General features: G+C 31.9%; 2 pseudogenes; both read left to right on the forward strand.

Moving 5' to 3' along the window:
* The first annotated feature begins 9,822 nt into the window (after positions 1–9,822).
* LOC143624195 (protein GLUTAMINE DUMPER 2 pseudogene) lies at positions 9,823–10,296 on the forward strand (annotated as a pseudogene).
* Positions 10,297–12,854: 2,558 nt separating this feature from the next.
* LOC143624167 (protein GLUTAMINE DUMPER 2 pseudogene) lies at positions 12,855–13,703 on the forward strand (annotated as a pseudogene).
* The last annotated feature ends 833 nt before the right edge of the window (positions 13,704–14,536 follow it).

Here is a 14,536-nt window from a genome sequence, read left to right on the forward strand (position 1 = left end):
TTACTTCCTTTTATTTTTATATATTTGTGAGGAGTATGCAACTTGAATTTATAATTTACTTTTAGTTAAAAAGAAATTTTTTATTTCAAGACCGAGATTCTGACTAGAAGTGGGTAGTCGCAAACATTAGAATCATTTTGTGACTAGATCTTGGCTCTCTTTAACTTTGTAACCATTGTGATTTCAGTCGCAAGTTCTGCAACGATTTCTATTGTCGCAAATTCGATTCCAATTGCCTAGATTTCTTGTAGTTCAGTTTCACAGTAGTTAACATCTTTGGAATATAGTCCCTAATCCGACGACCAAAAACTTATTTATGAAAGAAAAGATATCTATACTATTTAATAAATAAAGCTTTATAAATTTCACATGTCATCACTTTGTTGATTCTTACAAAATTTTCCCTCATCTCTCTCATATTAAATACATTTCTCTTTTAATATTTTATTTTCAATTTTTAATAATTCTATCATAATTTAAAAAGAATTAATACCATCATAAATATGTTAATTTGTTAAATATAAAATATATTGCATTAGTTATTAATATTAGATTTTTATAAGTAACCAATACGAAACGGATAAGTTTCTTTAACCGGTTAAAGTATCAAACATTGTTAATGTCAAAACAGTTTAAGATTAGAATGAGTTTTGGTCAACGGGTTGGTTTAAAAACATAGTCATTTACAACTAAGTTTTGATATATAAAAATAACAAAGAAATAATTTATGATTTATGAATTTTATAACTTTTTATTTCCAAATTACGTAATGTGTAATTTTTTTACCGTATAATATATCTTTATATATGTGATATATTTTTTTTGTATTTAATATTATGTTATTATTTAAAAAAATTACTTATTCTAACCCGTGTGCTACACGGGTAATTAAACTAGTTAGTTAATGTATAAAAGGTCGGATATTATAAGTACAATTTTGTAACGTTTGACATCCTTTAAGGACAAACCCTATCGAAATGAATGGAGGCAACAAGGATCCGTCCTTGGATGTTCTTAACGCGAATACCATTTTTATCCTTAGAAGATATTCGGATAGATGTTTCTAAGAATTAAGCATTTTCTTTTTGATATATTAAATCAATTCTATATATTCTATTAATCACAAGAAATTACAGTGAATAATATCTGCTTTAATCAACATTAATTTATGGGGTAAAGTTAAAATACAAAGGACAACAAAAATGAAAAGGGTGAGAAAAAATCTAATCTATTGATCTTATATTTGGATGGTGGAGATTAATTCAAGAATAAAAATTAATTAAAAATAGATGAGAAGGGCATGAAGGTAATAATTCATTTATGAAGACTTTCTCTCTCCACATGCAAGGCACATGTCAATTCCCCCGTCATTTTAAAACGTTTATAACTTTTTCATACGACGTTTTTTTAGAAATTTTTTTTACCAAAATAACGAGCGTTTTTTTATCTTTAATATGAATATCATATTGTTATATAAAAATAAAAAAAAAGTTGGTGGGTTTTTTTGTATTGTGTTATTTGGTTGTCTATTGTGTTTTTTAATTGGATTTTTCTATGCATTGTTATATATTTTGGTCATTGTGTTTTTCAACTGATACTCATATTAAAGATAAAAATTAAAATAAAGATTACGTCACTGTGTCTTTCGTTTGTCACTGTGTCTTTGTGCTCAACATTTGCTTTATGTTGATTGTGTATTACGTTCAAGCTATTGTGTAATATGTAGATTTCATTGTGTTTTACGTTTATAGTCATTGTGTTATATATATTTGCCATTGTGTCTTACGTTTAAGGTCATTGTGTTATATGTATTTATCATTGTGTCTTACGTTTAAGTTCATTGTGTTATATGTATTTACCATTTTGTCTTACGTTTAAGGTCATTGTGTTATTTGTATTTACCATTGTGTCTTACGTTTCAAGTCATTGTGTTATATGTATTTACCATTGTGTCTTACGTTTCAAGTCATTGTGTTATATGTATTTACCATTGTGTCTTACGTTTAAGGTCATTGTATTATATGTATTTACCATTTTGTCTTACGTTTAAGGTCATTGTGTTATATGTATTTACCATTATGTCTTACCATTGTGTCTTACGTTTAAGGTCATTGTGTTATATGTATTTACCATTGTGTCTTACGTTTAAGGTCATTGTGTTATATGTATTTACCATTGTGTCTTACGTTTAAGGTCATTGTGTTATATGTATTTTACCATTGTGTCTTACATTTCAAGTCGTTGTGTTATATGTATTTTATCATTGTGTCTTACGTTTCAGGTCATTGTGTTATATGTATCCATTATTGTGTTTTATGTTTCATGTTATTGTTTTTTATGTTTCATGTTAATGTGTAATATGTATTCATAATTGTATTTAGTATTAGATAATTTGTTGGTATTTATCATTACGTTTACATATTAATATTACACAACGGTGTTATTAGTATTTAAAAAAAACACAATGATCAGTTGAAAAACACAATGGCGAAAAAACACAATAATAAACAGAAAGACACAGTTACGAAAAAAGACACAATGACGTAAATTATTTTTTAGTCTTATATAACAAAATTATACTCATATTAAAGGTAAAAAAACGCTTGTTATTATGGTGAATTTTATTTTAAAAAAAAAATATCATATGAAAAAGTTATAAAATGATGGGGGTATTAACATGGAGAAAGAAAATGTGTACAATTACCTCTCTACACTTTTTCCTTTAGTCCATACTTGACACATGTCAATTAATTATGCTTTTCATCATTCTCATTTTTATTCTCATTTATAGAATAACTTGACCCTAATTTATGTGCAACAAATCTTATAATTCATTGTGTTTAGATCTTTTCATATTACCTTCTCAAGAGGTTTTGTAAAGTTGAACAGATAAACCCACTGAAGCACTATACATTCATATCCGTAGCTAATTAAATATTCAAAGTACTAATTAAAATAAAGCTTCAAATGACAGATTAAATACAATATATCATCAATAAGGTCCACGAGAAGGAATTAGTTCTTCATCCACTCATCTGCCATAATCCGGTATTCGCTTTCAATACTGACATATAGGAAAAAGAAATCATTATGAAAGCAACTGCTTCAGTGCCACCATCGTCCCCGATGCCAGGCAGATTTCCAACGTTCAACATGGCACTCCATCGGAGGCCTGCAACCACAAAAACAAGGCAGATAAAGACCAGGACCTTGACTCGGAGATTAATTCGAAAACTGACAATCACAATATAGTCATAGTTCTGATGTGGTTAGATCGGCCTAAGCAACAAGAAAGAAGTTGGAAAGAAATTAAGAGAGGAGAAATGGGGCAATTTTCTGAATAATTCATTCCAAACAAAACAAATCCCTTATAAAGGGTACAATGAAACTACTCCACTAAACTACCATCCTACTAAACTGGAAAACATGTAAACATCCCACGATCCCCTTTATTCTCACACAACTAATTAACTTGAAAAAGTAAAACAAAGACCAAGTAAACAAATAAATAATCCCACGTGCGGCAGCGATTAATTTGGTTATCACTTGCATCAGGTTTGCTCACTGGGCTTCAGGTATGAGTCCATTGGGCTGGTTGGTTGTAAGTCCATCGGGTCCGTAACAAGTTCCCTGAAAGAAGGATGTTGGACTTAATTATTAGATCAAGTTTGAAATATGGAGAATTAAAGTTTTGTGCAAAATATGTGAATATGTAGTACTTATTTTTAGTGCTAGTTGATGTATGTAATTAAGTTTGGGGTCAAACTGTTAAAACTTGAAACTTGATTACCGATCAAGTTGGGTTGTATTGTACTAGTATATACTACCAAAGGGTTTGCGACCCTGGGCCGGAAAAGTATGTTGTAAATTGTAATAATGACGGGAAAAGCGACACCAATTTTTGGCAATATGGCAAATTCTAACATATGGTTGGTCATCTGGAAGTTGTAGTAGCCTATGCAACTCAACGAATACACGAGATCAACTCTATACACTATTCACACGTATATCATTTCAAAAGTCAATAAATTTACCAAAATATTCGGTTTGACTGGTTAATATATGTAACAACCTTAAACTTTTAAAATTACGAATCAACTAAGGTGCTAAATATGTTAATTTGGCGCAACATATTTAATTTAGCATACCAGATTCTACATGACATGGTAGATTTAACAAGCAGAACAGATTTCGATCCAACATGACTAATTTTCCATTGGAGTCGTTTTTTTAATAAACAAAAGTCAAATGATATTTTACTAAATAAATTTTTTTAATTATGAACAAAATGACTATTTTGTTATTTTTCTCTTAGAAAAATCATTCGAGTCATCATTTGCTCCCTGAGTGGTGGTGATTTGGAGCTCCATGATAGATAAAATCTAGGACTTTGATCCATAGTGATCTTATGGTATTGTCACTTTTATTATTGTATTCTACTTATTTTTTATGTGAAAGAATTAGCATTATATAAAGATTGATAGTGATGTTTCATAAGGATGGAATATATGACCCGTTTTGTTAAAATTAAATGGATTCTGATGTTATATGCATTTATGGAAGACTGATTATTGATTAAACGGGTCACAAACATGGGCGGCTATCATCGTTCAGGCCATACGTTTGTCCGTTCGGTTATATGTCGCATGTACACTGAGTAGAGTAATTAACATAAGTAAACTTGGATTAGTTTTGGGTGCTTTAACCCACACACTTTCAATTTTTTTATGATTGGAATCTTACTATACTAATAAACAAAAATAATGATGTCTATGTGTTATAACCACATTCATTCCTAGATTAAAATCCCTACTAATCTTCTAATCTCTTTTCTCCTTAATCCATGCTATCCATGAGTTATTGGTAAAAATGGTTTGAAACTTTGACCCAAGAGTTACACATCAAGATATAATGCACACATTAATGACTATTAGCAACAATCTAAAACCTAAAATATAAGTTTGCTCAATGTATATCTTACTTTTTGTTAAAGATGTCAACAAATGTTTTAAGAATAAGGACTCGTAGATTTAGTTTGAATTATGCAAGACCTTTCACTTCATATATATAAAATTTTAATTATGCTATTTAATTCAAATTTTCAATTAATGTGATTATTAATTTTGTATCTTTATTTGATTTTCTAAACGTAGTCATTCTATAAAAACTTTTAGACATTGAAATCTTGATTAGTTATACCTAAAATAATTAGAGTCATGTAATTCGGATTTTTTTGCTAAAAAGTTATAAATCTGAATTCTTTGATTTTTGGAAACTGTCAAATTTGGGGGGGGGGGGGGGGTTATTTTATAAACATTGATTACATAATCAATTTCAACAAAACAAATCTTATGTTACTCTACTAATAAAAGAAAATGTTGATGCTTAGGTGTAAAGCCTACATTCACTATGAGTATAATTTTTCATCATAATGTCTAATCTCTCATCTCATTCATCATAATTATCCATTAGTCAAAACCATTTTATCGGTTGGATTATAACATAGTTAAATGGATTTTATTAATTATTTAAAGATGTATAAATGCCACATTTATAATCACCATTCAATAAGAGTTGATGCTTAATGAAATCAATTACTGGTTTGGTTGTGGTTTTTCAACATTGTAGAAAGTATATATTTAGGTGTGCATATATGTAATCTGATAACATTATACTCTAGATTATTGTCTATATGCATATTGATCATCATCTTTTAAACATTTTTACATGAAAATTTACATTAAGTTCATATTATCCATCATGTGTAGTACACATGGTGAAACATGAAAAAGATATATTTTATAAGTCGTGAAACGTGAAAAATTTATAATTCATAAATCATTTACTTTGTCTAATACATTAATTTACATGTTCAATGAGACCTTAAAATGATGATTACAAATTTGAAATACTTCTTTGTATACAAAATTTGTATCACATGTTGTACTTAATGTGAAGACATCTTTTGGACATGCAATTCTATTACCAAATTGTGTTTGTCGCATTTTAGACTATAATTGTATCACATGTTTCGTTCTGATTTGACCTAAGACAATCATTGAATATGTACGACTCATTTTAAAAAATGGTACGTCGATAAAAACTAATATAGCCTCAAAGGCCCGTGTAGGACCTTGCATTTATAGCACCTCGGTTTATCATCATCAATGAATCTTTTATATTTATTATATGGTATGCTAAGCTACACACAATTTCAATCATAAGAAATATTTTAAGAATCACACTTAAAATATCATATCTGATTTATTTAATCTATTTTTACTTTTATATTTGTTTATTTTTTTAAATAACAGAACTTATATATTTTTGTCATTTGACAACTCCCGTGTAATACCCAGGTTCAAAGGCTAGTATAAATATAAAGGATTATTAGATTTTAGTAATACCAACTTTCACTTATTGGTTGAATTTAATCTCAAGTCAATAAATGTTTACAAACAGTCCTAACATCAAAAGTTTTTTTCTTCCAGCAATTCCACAGTAATTGAAAGCTAACCTTACTAGTTTTTTATGGCGTGGACTGGTTATGTGTAAAAACGTGTATTCTTACTCCAAATTTAGTGATTGTTTATGTGGGACTAGCTTTCAGTTAGTGTGGGATCAATTAACGACAATACGTTCAAAGTTGGAATTTTCTATTTCCTAAGTTGGGATTAGTCCGGACAATATGTCAAAGTTAGGATTATTAAAATCGTCTGTTCACTTAGCATTAACAAACAATGTTTATACAATGCATTTTAGGAAAACCACCACAAAGAAGTGATCATGATTAAGAACCTAAACTTAAGAAACGAACTGTTACTCTACTTTGTAAACCTACTGTACTTGTATTATACAAGTTAGGTTTTATTAGATGTTGACACAAGTGTAGCCAACATAGTATTGTCTTTATATTTAACGGTTAGATATGGGTGAGTTTATTAGGAAATGCGCTAGACATGCTTGGTTGAAAATGATTGCATGATCAGTGACGTTCTAGAAAGTTTCTACTTGATAAATTCAAAGCAAAGTCGTGAGCTCTAAAATAGAAAATGGGACATTACATTGATTGGTATCGTTACTTATGTTTAGTTCACACTTAAGGATCCACATCGTTACTTACTTAGGGTAGATATTGAATCATAAGAAATTGCTCATCTCAAACGCTACCAACATGCTGTAATCGTATTAGCTCCTTGTGAGAGGAGAACTCCACGTTCAAACGTTCTTCTGTTGAGCCGTTGAGTCTCTCTAGAATGAGTGATCTCGTTTACAAGGATCAATTTTGTAGCTTTTTTGTTGGAAATCTTGGAGAAGAACAAATTTTAAAAAATGAGCCGACACAACAAAGATCCAACATTGGATGTTCTTAAAGAATATTGTAGGGGTATGGTACTAAACCCGGCTTACGACCTTAATTTATTATGTTTGGCTCATTTTATTATATGGACTAATACAATATTATTGGGCTGAGGGGGTTTTGTGGAGGTAACCCTAACTGGGCTAGGCCCATTAGGGTACCATGATGGTGGCCATGAGGCTCCCTATATAAGGAGGTCTCCACCTCCTTATTAAGGGTTGTTCTCAATAAGAGCCACCACCATAACCATTTTTGTGTCTGTAAACAAGAGATCCTTGAGATTTCTTAGCAGTCACCTCCACACCCCCAAAAACCATTGCAGATCTTAAGTTACCGGAGAAGGAGATCGAGTCGTGGTTCGTTCATCTCGAAGACCGAGGAACATCGTCATGGATCAGGTCAGATTCATTTCATGTTTCTACGAATATTATCGATCTTTATCCTTAACTATTTCATTACATGTGCTCCTAAAAGGAGGTTCCAATAGATGTTCCCAAGAATTAAGCATTTTCCTTTTTGATATATTAAACCCATCGATGCTACAATAATCATACAAGTACCATGAATAATATCTGCTTTAATATGCATTTATATCTAGCAAAATCCTATAATTCATTATGTTTTAATATATTTTTATTGCCTACTCGAATGGTTTTGAAAAAGTTGAACAGAGAAGCGCACTGAAGTACTTATTTTACTTGTATGAATCGGACAATATATATATATTCCATTAATTAACAACAATATCATGTCCATAGTTAATTAAATACTACGAGCAATATTTAATAATTAAAAAAACTTTTAAATCATAAATTAATTATAGATTATCATCCGCAAGTTCCACGAGAAAGGATCAGTTCTTGATCAACCATAAATCACTCTAATCATCATCTTCTATTCACCTTCATTCTAATACCATGTGTGTAACACAGGAAAACGAAACCATAATGCAAGCAAATGCTTCCCTGCCTCCATCTCCACCCACGCCCCGCAGTTTTCCAACATCACCGTGGCACTAATAGATTTTTTCCAAGATCTTGGACGCAACATTGTTTTGAAAACAACATAGATGTGAGGGTTTGGGCGAGTTAAAAATAGGCCCCTAATAGGTTTAGTTGGGTAAATGGGTTTAATCGTTCACTGAGCTAACCTAAATAAAAAATTAATGGATTTAACAAACAAATTAACTTTTTAAAATAAGTTATAGTCTTCTATCTAAAATAAAAAAATTCCAACCACCACACCCCATAGTGAAAGAAAAATACGCTAATCCACTAGTAATTATTGATGGGTTGGATTTTTGGTAGTGTTTTTTGTTTTGTTGTGTATTTTGTATATAATATGACGGAAAACAGCACCAACGTACGTTTTATTTCTTGGAGATCGTTGTTGTTTGAAAGTTGAAGCAGCCGGTGAACTATCAAAATTGATATAGATATTGTATGTATATTCATTAAAAAAATTCATCATTTTGCTCCCCAAGTGGTGATGACTGGGGGCTGCATGGAATTTAAAAGTTAACTTCTAATAAGAAAAAAAGAAGAAAATTAAATAGAAAGCTTAATTTATCGAGAATATGTGTGAACATTAGAGAAAACTTTAAATGTTCAAAATCAAAACCGTGATTATTTTCTTACACGTATAAGTATCATAACTTCGTAACAAATTAAAAAAGCATAGCTGGTTTCGGTCTGCTAGAACACACTCTCACATGAATATTGACAATCAACAACAAAACTGTAAATGGTCGGCTTCAGTCGGTTAGAACTTGGTTGCTAGTGAAGGTTGATCGACTTGGATCGACACCACTTCCAATTAACATGTCAGTAACTTCCTTACAACTGCCTTGTAATCCATCAGACTATCACCGACGAATTGCCAACTTCTACTACTTTCACCGAGAGATTTTCGACATATGTGTCCACCGCATTCGACATACCTATCAGTTCCTTCAAAATACATAATCATAACTTTTATATTATGAAACATAGAACTTTATATTATACTTAACAAAAACTCCGAAAAAACATCGAACAATTAATGGTATCCGGTTTTCTCAAATAATATCCTACCTAATCTCTGAATAATGATCCAATACATTAATGGAAACACGTTTTGACATGAATCAGCTACAATACAAATCCTATATATGCAACCAAGACTCACTGTAACGTTTTTAAATTAAAAAGGTATATATCGTGCCCAAAAATAAAAGAATAATTGAAAACTGAAAAGACAAACGCACTCATCTCATATTTATTTCTTCATATTCCATTTTATTTTACACTAAAGTATAGAAAAATAGAAACAAAAAATGACGCCGTTTATTCCTATTTAAAAGAAATAAAAAATCCACCATATATGTTTGTGTATAAATAGCACCAGAGAGAACAACTTCCTAATCCACTCATCCACTCATCTTCTTTTCTTTAACCTTTATTCCACCTGAACATAACAATATCATGACAATTCAAGCAACTTCTTCTATGGCTCCATCATCCTCGGTGGCGATACAACGATCGCCCTGGCACTCTCCGGTCCCATACCTGTTTGGAGGCCTAGCAGCCATGTTGGGTCTCATTGCTTTTGCGCTCTTGATCCGTGCTTTTTCCTACTGGAGGATATCCTCCAATGATGAAGGAGATCTTGAGTCGGGCAACAATAACGAAAACGGAGACTCCAAACCCGTTGATCACAAAGAGCCTCCGGTTTTAGAAGAAAAGTATCTTGTAATCATGGCGGGACAAGTAAACCCGACGTTTTTGGCAACACCTGTGTCAAGCCGAGCCTCGTCATTTGGTAGTTGTAGTTGCCGAAGCAACGTGACAGTGTTGACGGACACGTCGGCCGTGTCGGAGGAGGTAAAGGATAGGGGTTATGATCAGCTAGAAGTAAGGAATGAAGAGAACCATGAGACTAGAAATGATGAAGATTAGGCACTCGTGTTTGCGGATACATAGGAGATAGTGTACTCTTAACATTTTTGTCAAAAGAAATGAAAATTTTCCAATTTTTCAGCTTATAGTATCGGTGCATATAACTATTAACTACTAGTGTTTTAGCATGCTTTTGGTAAATTAATGTGACAATCTTTTAATTATACTACATCACTAAAGAAAACAATTTATAAATATTTAATGACTTGTAATTGAAATTAATTATTTGGAAGGAGAAAGAGGAAATTAATTAGCATCTATGGTTAATTTCAATGTTCAGACCCGGCCTGGATGTCGGACCTGGACGCCTTACCGGTAAAAGGTCAGACCGACCCGAGAGTTCGGACCGGTGTTTGACCCGGATGTCGTCATAAATATTTAAATATATAATTGCATATATATAATACATACATATAAAAAATAATAATAATAACAAACTTTAATGTTTATCTATGTTTTATGCATTGCTTTTTAAATATGTATGATTTATGTTTGATTAATAGATACATCAATAAAGTTTGGTTGGTTGGCTCATGAGTAATTAATAAATCTTCTATCTTCAAAATGACCCAAGTTCGAATCCCGACATGCACATTTCATTTTGGATTTAATGAGAAAATAGATTTTACCGGGTCAACCGGTCCGGGCCGACCGCTCACCCTCATACCGGGCGGGTTTTTCGAAATGGGCCAAATACACTGACCCGACCCAGTATACGAACTGGGTCCCGGTTGGACCGGCCGGGCCGGGCCGGGTTTCAAAACACTGGTTAACATGTTTTTTAGTTTAAGGCTACTTCTATCGTTTTATAACTAAAAAATTTAATATAATTTATTTTTTAACTATATCATTATCTTTAATTTGATTAATGAGTTTTTCATTAAAGGTGTAATACAACGTAGGGCAATATATGTACAATGTACTCAACTTTATACAACAATAACTGTGTACTCATACTTTATACAACAATGCCTCCATCTCGTTTACATGGTACACCCAAGTGTCTAGAATGACCTTTGATTACATATTACATGGTGCGTCGAACTCATGAACATGTGTGTCCAACCTTGCAGGTTTGTTTGCCAAATTTCTGTGTGTATAAATGAACGTACGTAAATACCTCTTGCATGTAAAAATAACTCATAGACATGTACTATGTGTCTATGTAAAAGTGCATTTAGTATAACTATATACAGATTAAATTATTATTTTAGTGACAAATAGCGTCTTTAGACTTGGGACGAATGTATTTTAGAAAATTGTGTTAGATTTTAAATTGCCATTCCTTTACATGAAAAAATGAAAAACTAAAAACAATTAACATAAAGAAAAAATAAACAAGAAAAACAAACAAAACCAGCAGAACACCAATTGATGTATCATAAATCAGACTATTTAAAAAAATAACATTTTCTCACAAATTAAATAGTTTTCAAGCGAAATTATCTAAAATATATGCTTAACTGAGTTTCTTGTTTAATTTATGGTTTTCAACAAGAACCAGAATAAAAAAGATTATAAAAGTAGTGATTCAGAGCTGAGATGCCAGAAAACGGTTAAAGAAGCCGACTGTAACTGAATACTATTAAAACTGGAATTAGAAGATACGGTCCATATTGATGGCATCATAGTTATCAGTTGACTAACCAACTATTGAATGCCATACGAACCAACATGAAACAATAGGACCCTTACTGAATGTGTCAAGAAAGATTTTAGTACGAGGTTGTCCACCACCTTTCAGTAAGACTACTGTGCATATTCCTTCAACTACGGTCCGTATGTCAACAAGCAAGGAAGCCCTAAATATCACTTATTTGAATGACTCTTGACAATTGTTTTTGCAACCCTACGAAGACTAGAAGGCTAAGGACAAATTTATAGAGCATTTGGAGCACTATTGAAGACTTTTGAAGAATAATTGAAGATAAACACTCTTCGTTAAGGTTTAAATGCATTATCCACCTCGGATTAACATTCATTTTTGTCTATTTATCGAATTCCAGTAATGAACATGACTGAGTTAGCTTTATTTTCTATTACAAATAGCGAAACTTCTACAACTTATTCTGTGTTCGCCAGAACTGTGACTTCTTAGTCGAACTAGATTACTTGCAATGTCCACTTAAGTGGTTTTGAATTTCCTTATTATTTCAAAAACACCATGCAAATCACTATGTTAACATATCGATATTACATACCCGTTTGAGGTCTATTGTACCACTCATATATCTTAAATCATAAAATTTGTTACTTCAACGTATCGCGACTAACAAGCACTTTTATCTTTAAAATCATAGGACGTTCAGGGTGTACCCGGCTTTTTATTAAATAATACACTCAACATACTTTATACACGTACGGTTATACGAATCAGCTAAATTTTATCACAGTTGTTGTGATATGATTTAGCAACGATATAGAACATTATCCAATCAAGAATCATTGCTCTTTTCTATATTAAAGAATCATCGTGCCCAATAATAAAGGCATAATAGAAAACTGAAAGACAAACGCACTCATTATAAATTTACATCTATTCCATTAATTTCACAAAAATTATAAGAAAAGAGAAACAAAAAATGACGCCGTTTATTCCAATTAAAGCAATATATATATTTTTTAAAAAGCCACTATATTTGTGTATAAATAGTATCAAATAGAGAACAACTTCCTCATCTACTCTAAATCATCGTTTATCTTCTATTCTTTCACCTTAATCCACCTGAACATAACCAATCCATGACTATTCAAGCAACTATTTCGATGGCTCCATCGTCGCCGGTGGCCATACAACGATCACCCTGGCACTCTCCAGTGCCATACCTGTTTGTTGGCCTAGCTGCCATGTTGGGTCTCATTAATTGCTTTTGCTCTCTTGATCCTTGCTTGTTCCTACTGGAGGATCTCCCCCAATGATGAAGGAGACCTTGAGTCGGGCAATCATAACGAAAACGGACACTCCAAACCTGTTGATCACAAAGAGCCTCCTGTTTTGGAAGAAAAGTATCTCGTAATCATGGCGGGACAAATGAACCCAACGTTTTTGGCAACACCAGTTTCGAGCCGAGTCTCCTCGTTTGGTAGTTGTAGCTGCCAGAGCAACTCGACAGTGTCAATAGACACATCATCTATATTGGAGGAGGAAAAGGAGAGGAGTTAGGATCAGCTACAAGTAAGGAATATAGAGAACCTTGAGACTGCTCAAGATTAGAGTTGTGTACAAAATTTTACTTGTTTCTTGTGAAAGGAAAGCTGAAGAATTTAGGCATTGGTGATTAGGGATGCATAGGACATAGTGTAGGGGATTTTGTTGTCTTGTAAATGATTATAATTGGAATACCAACTTGAACGTTTTGAAGACATCAGAATCGATTAACACAATGATTAACACGTAAATAATAACAATTATGAAGAACGAATCTTGTATTATAATTTCTTTTTGAAATTGGATGAATTACAAATGTGATCAACGCGCCCTTGTGTTTATTTTACAATATTTTTATATTAGCATGCTAACTGTTACGAATTACAATTTACACCCAAACTATATTAACAAAGTTTTCAAACAAAGTTTAACTATTTCTTAATAAACTAATGAAATCTTTAACGAAACTTTAACGGGATCAATGATTAACCAACAATCACCCCCTAAATCCCAATCTTGCACACTACTTGTTTTGTCTTCATAGTAATTTTGTTAGACTATGTGTGAGATGAGCCTCCAGATCTTTATCCTTTTCTTTATGCATTCAGCTTGTGCGTTCATATGCAAAGTGATCATAATCTTTACATTCGTAGCACTTGAAATCACTTTTGTCTTTGTTTCCGCGACTCGCATTTTCACTTATGCTCTATTTAATGTTTATAAATAAATTACACAATATAAATAAAACCCAACATACGGCTTAAATATTTATTAATTTTCCCAAAAATGGCATGTTACATGTACATAATGATAGTATTAGTTAGTTGGGTATACCACTCTTGAGCGGATATTTGAGACAATTGTTTCAAAATTGTAATGTAAGTGTTTGATATGCATCCGTTAATCTGTAAAAGCTTCCATAAAGTATCTGATAACTTTAATTTTGATAAGTAGTAGGAGAGGTAAGCCTGCCTATATATCTATAGATACTTTTGTTAATTTCGAGCGCAACGCTAGACTTGTAGATGACCATTGGATTCCAGAAGAAGGGTCGCCTCTTTGATTCTGGGACCACGGGTGATCCTAACCGTT

Source organism: Bidens hawaiensis, unplaced genomic scaffold (assembly GCF_021521415.1).
Source record: "Bidens hawaiensis isolate Kalapana, Puna unplaced genomic scaffold, B.hawaiensis_p1.1 tig00003698_1, whole genome shotgun sequence".
In the NCBI taxonomy this organism is placed as follows: Eukaryota; Viridiplantae; Streptophyta; class Magnoliopsida; order Asterales; family Asteraceae; genus Bidens; species Bidens hawaiensis.